The 12,526-nt window shown below is 42.9% G+C and overlaps 1 long non-coding RNA gene across 1 annotated transcript in view; it reads left to right on the top strand.

The window, feature by feature from the left end:
* Positions 1-12,187, top strand: part of LOC118231218 — a 46,276-nt gene extending 34,089 nt beyond the window's left edge. Inside the window, exon 3 of the long non-coding RNA XR_004766021.1 lies at positions 11,787-12,187. This is a non-coding gene — a long non-coding RNA (uncharacterized LOC118231218). The remainder of the gene's footprint in view (positions 1-11,786) is intronic.
* Positions 12,188-12,526: the final 339 nt, after the last annotated feature.

Genomic DNA, 12,526 nt, shown 5'->3' with positions numbered 1-12,526 from the left:
TGTGTATGCAATTGGTTGATTATGGAAACGTGTGAGTCTGCAGTTGCTGGGGCTGACCGATTGGTCGGCTGCAATTTTCAGTTTCCTGACTGGACTTGCTTTGCGCATTCCATGCACACCGCTCATTTAGAGGACAACAAGACCAGGTTAAAACCTAGTATATGGCTGGACCTAACACACATGATCCGGTCCACCAATGGTGTAACTTCATAACTCGGCCAACCAATGGTGTAACTTCATCACTCAGTCAGTCAGTCACTCACAGACATTCGCGTTTGTAGGGCTGGCCCCGCTGTTGCATTACAGCCAAAAAAAAAACTGAAATGGCCTCAAAAATTCCAGCTTTATTCAGAGTGTGAATGCGGTAAGCCAATTTCCAGGAGTCTGTAGCAGCACATAAAGCACACGATCGGGCCACGGGCTGTGGATTGCTCCAAATGGCTCGATGTACGCTCCTCGGTATTTCACATTATTTAATAACCTTGTTTTTAAAAATAAAAAAAAACTTTCACAGTGTTTTCGTTTGGCTTTTAAATCATTTACTATCAGTGGAGGACATGGGGCGGCTCAGGATCGGATGCGAGGGTAATGCGCTTTGTTTTTATCTCTTGGAGACCAAAAGCTCACCACAAGCCTGGCAATTACACCCGTGTAAGCTGCTCATCCGGGCTTTCGATATCAGTCAATCATACCGACAGCCGGCTTTTCCCCCCACTAATGAAAGCGGAACAGCACACAAAGCGCTGGGCCCCACAATAAAAATAGGCCCACGTGTGGATGTGTTTGAGTGGCATTCCACACCGGGGGCCTGCATGGGGGGGGGGGGGGTAAAGTCCCTGTCTGGGGCTCTGGTGCCGACAGGGTGAGAGAGGAGAGCCCATGTCTCTCAGCTTCGAATCTTCTATGCCGCCGATCCAAATTTGTCACGGTTGGCTGCATTCCTCATGAAGTGTAATGAAAAAGTATGATTTGCCACTTTCCTAGTTTCCTCTATTGTTGTACATTTGTCATACTAAATGATTTCTGATCTTTAGACATATGTAATATTAGATGAAGCTGAGTAAATGCAAACACATTTCAAAAATTATTGGATCATCGTCTTGCTGCATAACCCAGTTACGCCTCAGCTTATCTCATAGACAGATGCCCGGACATTCTCCTTAAGAAGTTTCTCTTGGTCAGCAGTGGTTTCCACTCCGCTACTTCCCCATGAATCCCATTATTGCCTCATCCCTTTCTTGTTTTGTGGAGTTATGAGCTGAGGCTAGAGATGCCTGCAGTTCTTTGGATGTTCTCCTGGGACCTTTTGTGACTTCCTGGATGAGTTGTTGCTGTGCCTCTGGATAAATTTTGTCAGTCAGTATTCTCCATTTGGAGATAATGGCTCTCACTGTGGTTAGGTTAGGAGTCCCAGAGCCTTAGAAATGGCGTTTAAGCCTTTGCAGACCTATATATTTCAACTCATCTCTTCTGGTTTTGTTGATCATGGCATAGTGTGCTTGTAAAAACCAATGACTGAAGCAAACCTTTTCGATTTTGAGTAGCGTTAAGGCAATCAACACAGCTACTTAAATATGAAGCTTTTTTTTTCCCTTTTCAGGAAATGCTGCTAATGACCGTATTCATAAGTTAAAGTCAGTTCTGATTGTGTGAGAGTGAGCCTTTTGATTGGCTGGTCCAGTGTGTGAGAGCTAACTCTCTGATTGGTTGCTCCATTGAGTGAGAACTGGCCCTCACATTGGTTGGTTTGGTTCCTCTTGTGGCTTCACTCGTAGATCTTTTAGTTTGCTTCTTAAAGACTTCTACCCTGTGTAGTTTATTGTCAGCAGCTAGTGACCCTTCTAGCTGTGTGGTGCGTGACATTTCAGATTAATTTCCTGAGTGATTTCACTGAATGTACAGCAGTAAAGCCGTCAAATATTGATCAACATTTTACAGTCCATAGCAGGCAGACAGAGTGGGTTCCTTAAGTCAACATTCAGGCCCATATTGGGCAGGACAGATAAGAGCATGTGGCATTGAAATGTTATACAACAACGCAGGTGCACACGCACGCACGAATGCGTGCACACTGACATGTACACACACACACACACACGCACACACTCAGACATGCACACCTGCACACACATACGCACGCATACAGTCATGCGTGCACAAACACATGCGCATTCACACATACACACACACACACACTCAGACACGTACGCGTGCACACACACGCTCAGAGACACACCCTCAGACACACACACATACGCACACACACTCAGACATGTACACACCCGTACACGCACACACACACACACATACACACACACATACACACACATGCATACACACGCACGCATGCTACAGACCAACATGCCTCTGGAGTGAAAGATACTTTGTGTGTCAGAGAGCGAAGCAGATGACGCACTCTTCACTGTGTGTGCGACAGCTTTGGGTTTGATGCAGTCTTCACTGTGTGTGCGACAGCTTTGGGTTTGATGCAGTCTTCACTGTGTATGACAGTTTTGGGTTTGACGAAGTCTTCACTGTGTGTGGGAGAGCTTTGGGTTTGACGCAGTCTTCACTGCGTGCGACAGAGCGTTGGGAGGGAAACACTTTTTGTTGTGTGTGACAGAGCGTTGGGGGGTGAGCACCACACGGATATCCGTGTGTTTCAGGTGCATTTCACTAAGTGCTTTTTGATTACGGGGTAATTAAACACAGCACCGGTGTGATTTCATGGGCTTCCTCTCTTTATTCTGCTGTTTTTATGTAGTGATTCATACAGACCCATTTACAGGCTGCGTAATGCCCTGCTGTACGAAACACACCGTCCCTGGACGTGACCTTAATGCACCCGTCAACACGACAAGCAGTCACTGGGCGTGGTCTTAATGCACCCGTCAACACAGCACAGTCACTGGGCGTGGCCTAAATGCCCCCATCAATGCAGCACAGTTTTTGGGTGTGGCCTTGACCCCTCTCTCTGATTTGTGATTGGTGGTTTCCGTCGCCACTGTGCCTCCGCTCAGTTCCTGTTGCCTCAGCTATTAAGCGGAGAGGGAATTCAGCCTGACCTTTTCCAGCGCTAAACCCAAAAGCGCTCAGTGCTAACGGCACGGCTCAGCTTTTGTGTTTTTGAGGTTTTCTGTGACATTTCGCCTCCGTAGCGTCGCTTCTGTGAGCGCGCTGAAAGCAACCTCCGCTTAGCGGGGCTGCGGTTCACATCCCTGTGGCTCGAGGGCTGGAGGGTCCAACTCGTCTAACTGTCGCGGGTCACATTTAAAAGAGATTGTAGCTTGAATTCAATCCTCCTCCTGCTTTTCTTTTTCTGCACTACGAACATGATTTCTGTTGGTAGCAACACAGCTTTGACAGTTCTCACCGTTCGTGAGAATAATACAAGTATAGCCATCGTCCTTTATTATGCTATCCCAGCCAAAGTGATTTCACAGTCACTGAGCTCTCCTCTCCATCTATCACCTCTCTTTCAGTCACTGAGCACTCCCCAACAACAATAACCTCTCTTTCACCGTCTGAGCTCTCCTCTCCAACAATCACCCCTCTTTTACAGTCCCTGCACACAACACACATTGAAGGCTCAGGTGTGTGTTGTGTGCTCTGTTTTGCTTAATTAAACACCGAGGTGTGTGTTGTGTACTCTGCTTTGCATATATTTGGCATCCCTCACCCATCCTGGTGTTTCCAGTTTTTTTTAATGTTCACTTCCTGTGCTCTGCGATGCTTGTGAGACAGTGCTGGGTCCAAGCACAAGGTGATGCAAAATGACTACATGTTTTATGAGTTCACAGAGTTCATGTCTCTGCTGGCGAATAGGAAAATTGCCCGTTGGAATTGGTCCAGCCCCCTGTGAACACGCGACAATCGGAAGCGGCAGTTTTACATCCATTAGCGGGCAAACACGAATGGATGTAACACAAAAAGCAATTCACATGCCATGCAGACCCTGCGGTGTTCTAACACTGAAAACACTGAAGATGGTCCAAATGCCTTTTGAGACCTACTGTAAGACCCAGAGTACCTGCTGACAATAGTTGGCAGAAATGACAGAACTACTGCCAGGGGGACAAAGCCAAAGTCCAGTGCTTGGAGGGGAAACATGAATGCCTTTCTCAGTGCATGTCGCAGACAAACAAGTGCACCCACACAGGACTGCTGTCTCCTTTCTTTTAGACTCACAAACACACACGCTCGCTCATACACACACCCAATCACACATACACACACACACACACACACATAAAACTGTTTTATGGAGGAAAACTCTGCAATAAGGAAAAACTCTGTAACGGTCCTGCAGGACCACAATGCTTTGCATTGCATAGTGTCTGCCCAGCTGGAAAATCAAGGCAGGGAACTGTTTCTCCTCTTTGATTTTGTGTTTGCTCTGTACTCTGGAAAATATGCTCTTTTTTAAACAAAAAAGAAATAAAAAACATAGGAAAGTCTGTCACAAACAAATCATTCGGTGGCTGTTGGAATGGTGCCCAAACCGTTTTTATTCCCAGTACTTTTCCTCCCAGTCTGGAAGGGAATTTTGAGTCCCATCTCATCAATTTATCATCAAGCTAGTGACCGTATAATGGAACATATCTACTTCCAACATGTTCTGTGTGCAGCTGTTCCAGGTATTGTTGTATGTTCCAGGTATTGTGTTCCAGGTATATACTGTCCGTTCCAGGTGTTTTGATGGCTTCACTTCCACAGCCTTCCGCATTTAACCTGTTCGGTTTGCAGTGGAGAGAGGCTTTATTTCAAGCATAGTTAGATTCTGGTCCTTGAGAATATATGTTGTTGGCGGTGGGACAAGCAGTGTGCTCATAATGTTTTATTATCTGTGAAGAGCACAGTGACTACCTGTTATTTTCCATACTCATCCTACTTTTTTGGACATCTGTTCAGTTCATCCAAACATCCTTCGGTTTTTTTTCCTGGTACTACATACAAAAATTGTTCACGCATCAACGAACAGTCTTTGTAAATTTGCCTGTGTCTTTGCCTCTAATGCGTTGAGTAAACAGCTCCTGATTTCTGGCTTCTGTACTGAGGGGGATTGTAAATCAAAGCATTATCCACCACACTAGAAGTCACCAAAAGACAGTTCTCCCCACATAGAACACTCCTGGCTCTTATTACTTTGATTGTAGTGAGCTGTTTTTCCTGTTGGTTCACGTGCTGTTTGTTGCAAGTTTTGTTAAGTTGTACTGTATGTCAGGCAGGAGTGGAAAGGTCTACCTCCATATGGTTCTGTAGGGACAGGTTTTTTCTCCAATTTCCCAGGCTAAATGAGCAAATGACCTTCTACATTTTATACACTATAATATCAGCTTGTTTATTCAGAAATAATTTATAAATGTCATTTCAAAACTTACATTTAGAGTTTAATGTGGTAAACTTCAATGTTTTTAAAATGACATTGTTCATCAGCATTTTTCAGACGCTCCCAGGCTTTCAGAAAGACATGCATCCTTCATATAAATATGAATATTAAAATAAGTTTGATATACATTTTTTTGTTTTCAGGCCTTTGGACTCCCTGAGGAGGGAGACAGACCTGCGTGTGTGGGTGATAAAGACTCCTGACTAAACCTGGGAGAGTTAGCCAGTTGTTGTTGAACCAATCAGAGAAGGCAGTGGCAAGCGCATGAGGATGATTGTGTTCGCAATAATAACCTTTGCAATAATCAGTGCAGATGGTATTCACGTGATGTAAGCCGGAGCTTGATGAGTCCTCTTTACCTGCCTCTCTCACTGATTACGCACTCTGTGTTTAAGCACCTGGCTGAATGGATGACTTTGTAATGGATGAGTTCACAAGCGGCTGCTAAGCCTTTTATTATTATTATTATTATTATGGCTTTGTAACTGTATTTTATGGAAACGGATCCCCTGCTCACAATAGCAATTTTTCGAAATATGATTGATCTCCGGATCTCCGTTAATTCTCCGGATGTTTACCTCTGACCAACTAGGTGCCATCATCCCTGGTTATTATTTTTTATTTTTTCACTGCATAATTAATTATTAAGGTCTTGAAATCGCAGAATGTGTCATTGCCACACACAGAGAATCATCCCTTCATATGAATCACTGTTGTTGGTACAATCACCTTGTTTCACAGAGAGCTGATTTATCTGTATGTAAGCCTTCATGTTGTGGGTCAATGGCAAAGATTGGACGTTGGATTTTGGGGTGTCCACAGGTCATGCCTCCCTAAGAACAGGAGGGTGATTGATGGACAGTTAAAGCTTGGGAATGAGGAGAAAGAGAGCTGCGCTCGAATTTGGCAAGCTTTGTTAATTCTCCATTGAGTTCCAGCTTCGACTGTGTCTAATGATGTTAAAAACGGGTTCTAAACTAGTCCCTCAGAGCAAACAGCTGGCTGTGCGATTGTCTAATTAACCAGGGGAATTTCACTGTGGACTGATATATTGGGCTTGTACTGTAGTGGTTTTAATGATTTTCTTTCTCAGTATGAAGTACGGTGCTTGAAAGTGCTTGCACAAGATAAATAAATAAACAAACAAATAAATAAATAGATTGCAAATAGCACAGTCATGTGCTATAAGAATCATCATTCTGATTGTTTTTAAAAAAGTTTGCCATTATTGGTAAAAACTTTAACAAAACAACATTAGTATTAGCCTAAGTGAGAAAGTTAGGGGCAAATAAACCAGTTTAAGTAGACTATATTTTCTGCTTTATTGAGTTAAAACAAAGAAATGCTGTGGTTATGGCTTGTTCCTGTTTATTCATGTTTTGGGTGAACCAACTTGGACTTTTTAATTTCAACGAATGCGTTATTTCTAAAATCAAAGCCTTCAAAACATAGAATGTGTTATTTTTATTTTGGTTCTTTCATCTCAGGAAACTCTCAATGGATATCAGTATTATGTTTTGCACTGGTCCAGGCTTGACACAATGCTAGATATTCCTTAGTCAAGGTAAATTCTAACCTTGTTGGGTTGAGTGTCCTATCATCATCATTATGTGCTCTTCATGTTCAAATTAAACGCACAAGTTTTTAAAATGTTTAATACTGGCAGTATTCATTTTTGCAGTGTTCACTGGCTGCTGTTTTGTGTGATTTTGACTGTTGTCTGACGACGCTGATGTTCCTGTGAATTCATCGCTGGCTCATGGCTTGTTGACAATGCATGACAAAGCACCGTATATCTCGATTTGCCATCTATGTGGGATAATAGGCCTGATTTGGTGCACCGCATCAATTCAAAGCCACTTTATAGCCTCAGATTATACCGAAATGTCAACATTGTGGCCTCCTCAAGGTTTGGGAAGGAACATATCGATTTCAGCTTTCTCCAGATGTGTTGATTGTTGGCACTGAATGAAAAAGGAAATCGGAAGAAATACCTGGTGAAAGTGATAGCCAAGTGTCTTTCTTTTAACCTGACTGCTTTTTAAGTTGTGAAGGAACAAGCCGTAATTCAGCCTCTTAAACCGTGGATTCACTAGAGAGACCTGAAAGCCAACTCTTAAAATAATTATTTTTCTTTTGAAGACGTTTTATGGGAACAGGCTGAAGCCATTAGGGTTTAAGAAAGAGGCTTACAGCGATGGCCACAGAAAGGTCTGGACAAAGGAACTCATGACCTCATTGGTCTTCACCGTATTTAAAGCCTACAAGGTTAAGCCCCCTCTGTTTAATTCCATAGTTTAATTCTCAAGTTATAAGTGTTAAATTCAGGCGTGTTCTTGTATTGCTGGTATTGTAGCATTCGGCAGGAGCAGGGTACATCATGTTATGGCTGCTGGCAACAGTCATGCAACAAATGTATACCCTAAACAGGGTCATGTTTTTGTCTTTAACCAAATCTATGACCTAAACAGAGTCATGCTGTTCTTAAACTATAGCCTGACCTTTCTGTAGGTGCCAGAATGACTATGGTGTGTAGCTTGTTTATTAGTTGTGCCACACAAAAACAAGCTAGTTGTTAAAATGCTACCGGAGTTTGTACTGATTGACCAATTGATTGGCTGACTGATCGACTGCTCGACAGATCGGTTGATTGATTGTGTTTTTGAATTGCTGCAGGGTACCAAAATCAAATGGTAAATTATGACTTAGATTCAATAACAACCTCCCCTGATGTGATAAAGTAAGAACTCCAACTTTGCCTTTGTAAACACAGTTTAGTGATTGCTGAACCTGCCAAAGTGTGAAGAAAAAGACTTAATTTACATTCAAGTAAGAGCTACAGGCAAATACTCATTAAATTATGGCCAGATTGTGATTGCCTTTAGAATGGAAGTGAACTAAAGTTCAAGAAAAAGAATACATAATGAAGAGAACAGGCCATTCGGTCCATCTAAAATATTAGAACATAAAAATACCGTATGAGGCGAACAGGCCATCCAGCCCATCTAGAACATAAGAACATAAGAACACATAATGAGGAGAATGACCTACAGACTAGAGAGCACTGCAGCAAGTCTGGACATTAACACCCAGAGAGTCTCTGGATTGACAAATATCTGTGTAAAGAATTATTTCCTTAGATCTGAAGTGTTGTCAGTTCTGGCTGGCAGTCCTGCCAAAAGAGACAGCATTTAAAGTGCATTGTGCTTTTTTGATTCTTCTTTATATCATTCATAGATTTGCTGAAAGTCCAGGTTGTCTGGTTTGATGACAGCACGCTGTAACATGACGACTGTATTCATCTCGTAGCATAAGCTGTGAGCGGAGAGCACGGCTTTATTGAAAAACCTCCTGGCTCCAGTTCTGACTGCTAGGCCCCATTTCCTGTCGACATTTCCTTTAAACCCTCTATAATCTGGGAAACTCATACCAAGAAGAGAGACGCTTGTATAGATGCGAAAGCCCCAATAAGCAGGAGAGTCTGTGGTAAGGAAAACAGCTGGGGTTAAGCTATTGGCAGGATAGACAGGTCTGGAGTCCAAGTACAGCAATATACTTCAGCCTCCTGCTGAGAAGGATTGATGCTGCATTACGTCTGGCCACACAGAAATTTCCATGTTAAAGGAAGGTTCTTATGATGGAATATTAGACATGTGATGGTCTGAAACACGAAGTCCCCAAACTAGTTCACAGCCACCTTTTTTGCCAATAGTTGTGGCAGCCATTTTTGTTTCTGCTGCACTTCAAAACTTTGGCCTTTGTGAAGTTCGACTGATGATTAAAAAAACACTTCCAACAACCTTTTTCCTCTCTGGATTCATCTCTGATATGAAAGGGCTGTTAATTCAGTTTTCCTTTCTATTTCTTTTTCTTTTTTCTTAACGAGCCATGGTGAGTCAGAGCAAGGAGGACTGGCACAGGGTATTATCAGTGTCCTCACGTTTGTGTTTATTTTTTTCCACACAGGCTTAAAGGCATGCGTACATGACTGGAGGCAGAACGTGCGCTGGGAGTACACACGTTTCAGCTCACAAGACACTTTTAGTGCTGTTGGATTCTGTTCGCTTGGTAAAATCCTTCTTACATTATATTGTTATAAAATGTTCGGTTGCCATTACGTTTAAAATTAATACTGCTAGTTCCGCGATAGGGGATGAAAAACGTAATTGCGAAAATAACGTTATTTATCTTAGATAAACATTGGATTGTGTGGCCCCCCCTCGTGGTCGTGCGGCCCCCCCCAGTGGTTGTGGCCCTAAACAACCGCATAGACTGTTTATGCCACGGGCCGGCCCTGTGTAGCGTTTACCCAGGTTTTATTTTTTCTATAAACTTAATAATTTCATCTTTAACTTCTCATCTCTTTGTTGTCGTAGTTTTGATCTAAATTGTGCTTTTGGTTTGTGGTGCCATTTGAATACATGCCGCCAGTCTCAAGAATGTCCATGAATGCACTGTCCCCCCCCCACCCCCCACCCATTCCAAGAAGCCCACTAACTTAATTTTACAATAATTAAACCCATACCCATCTCATTTAAAGTGACAGTAACCCAAGAATTGGTCGGTACAATCGTGAGAGACAACGCAGTCCAGATGCTGACAACTGACAGGCTCTGTCTCCCGGTAGCAGAACTTGCAGCATCCGGAATCAACACGGTTCCCAGGGGAGCATCACAAACAGTCGAGCTGGCCCACATTAAACCGCGCAATTAAATAACAGGGCCCATAAAATATATTCTCTGATGCGATATAGCTGCGTAACGGCCGAATGACACAGAGCGATGTTGAACAAACCTAATAAAACATAGAAATAAAAAAGCGCGAGTGAGGGAGTTGTTAAAGTGGTTGGAGCCGCAGTTCTGCCCTGTTTTTGACACACACCACTCATCATTCTGTATAATACACACGTACGTCCCACTGGCTTTATGGGTATATTTTTTTTAAAGAGCTGCAGGGTGCACTACGCTAGTAGCTGTTCTGCTGTTTGCCTGGCCACTGTGTCCCTCATAAAAGGGAGCGATAGTCCTCTGTCCCCTGCCTGGTACCAGGGAGAACCCTGTGCGAAGCTACACTATTAAAGCCCTCAATGTGACCTTCTCCATGTGAGATATCAGCTCTGTCCAACAGCCAGGGGCTCAACTGGACCAGAACCATCTATGAAATGCTAAGAAAAAAATACATATTTGACAAGGAGTTTTCACAAATAACAACAACGGTACCATCCATTTTTTGTACCCATCCATTCAATTTGTTCCTGGAGTCCGTTTACTCATTTGGCCAAAAGAGGCAGCTGGAGAGCACATTCTGGGAAAATTCAAGAATGTTTGTGTTGATTTTTTCAGGAGTTAAAATGGATCCTCATTTCTCAACCCCCACCCCCCACCTCACCCCCAGTCCAGGGGGTTGCAGAAATTGCATTGATGGGAAAATGAATCCAATCCGTTTCCTAGATGAATCCAACCATCACAGTCATTTGGCTAATTTCCATGGGGAGTGGAGAGTTTAGAATGGGCGGAGTGGTTGTGATTGTTGTCTAATCTCTAAGTCTCTCTGATCAGAGCAGTGCAATTCCCTGAGGTCAGAATGATGTGCGCACATGTACACACACGCATGTGCATCTACACACGCATGCACGCATGACGCACACAGACACATTTTGTACATAATGTATTAAGTACAGGGGAAGATATGGAGATCTAGATATGAACAGCTCTCACAGGAAAACTGCTTTTTTTATTCCTGCCATGAAGTATCAACTGAAAATGAAGAACAGTATTTGTGTACAGTTTAATTCAATTCATTTTGCTGGAAAGCGTAAGTAGCCAGATATTGAAATGGAGATGTGAAGCAGACGCGTGCTGAACTTATTTTCCGCACTTTGGCAGAATTTAGTAAACACGTCTGAAAAATACTTTTTTTTGTGTGTTTTATCTTTGATCTATCTCGAACCAAATGTACTGCCTAGTTTTCTGATGGATTTTCTCCACAAGATGTTTTTCAAAAAGACTTGAATGAACCTGTACTGTAGATCTGTGAGCACTGAGGAATCTACCCTTACACAGCCAAATGCCCAGTGTTAATTCAGCTCTAGCAGTGTTAATTCAACTCTTAACAGATAACATTTGGTCCCACATTCCAGAGTGGGACCAAAGGTTATCTGTTGAGAGTTGAATTAACACGTTAGAGTTGAGTGGACACTGGACATTTTACTGTGTGTGAAAGCTGCTGCTCTTTCATAAATCAACAGAATTTTCGGGGGCATGGCTTCAGTAGCCCTCACCCCCCCCCCCTTCCCTCCCGCCAGAGGTATTGCCAGCGCTGCTCAGTTGTTCCAATGAGCTGCTCTGGGTTCCCCTCGGTGTTGCAGGTTCCCCTCATTATCTCATTTTCGTTTCAGACGGTACGAGGGTGAATGCGTTTCCGCACTGTCGCTTTCTACACTCGCTGTTTGGCGATCAAAGGGGAGCGGAGGAAACGAAGCCCAGCTGATGATTAATCCGCCCAGCGCGGTCCTCCAGAGAACAGAGCAGATAAAAGGACAAGGTGTCTCCAGCCAAACTGCAGACAAAAAATGGGCCAGCTCTCCAAAAAAGAATAAATATATAAATGAATAAGTAAATAAATAGAAAACAATTCTGGGGAAACAGTCTGGTGACAGTGGATGGAAAGCTGACGGGAGAGAGTCCTGAAAGCTAACCATAGCCATAGAGCCATTGATCTGGAATATATGGGGTATAATGACCTGGAATTAAAATGGCCTCTTCTGATTTGTATTTCTAACAGCGTGAGCAATGATAGAAAATTGAGTTTGGCACCAGCTAACTGGTTTGGCAGTTTTAATTTGATTTGTTTCAGACTGTTGTGTATAAAAGAGAAAAAACTAAAAAACACAGCACCAATCCTGAATAAGGCACAGTGGTAAACACAGACTGTGGCCCAGAATCAAGAAACATTTGTCTCCAAATTTGATTCACAATTACACACGCTTTTGAACACAAACACAGTTTGTTAGTTCAGCAATAATCAAAATGAACTCAAAATGAACAAACTGTTTCTGTACAAAAGAAAGGAATCGCTTGAGTTTGTTTGTGATTTAAGCGAAAGTTCTCAAGTTCTGATGTCATGTCTGCCTTGTTC

Source organism: Anguilla anguilla, chromosome 7 (genome assembly GCF_013347855.1).
Source record: "Anguilla anguilla isolate fAngAng1 chromosome 7, fAngAng1.pri, whole genome shotgun sequence".
NCBI lineage: Eukaryota > Metazoa > Chordata > Actinopteri > Anguilliformes > Anguillidae > Anguilla > Anguilla anguilla.
This window is presented reverse-complemented; position numbering and strand designations above follow the sequence as displayed.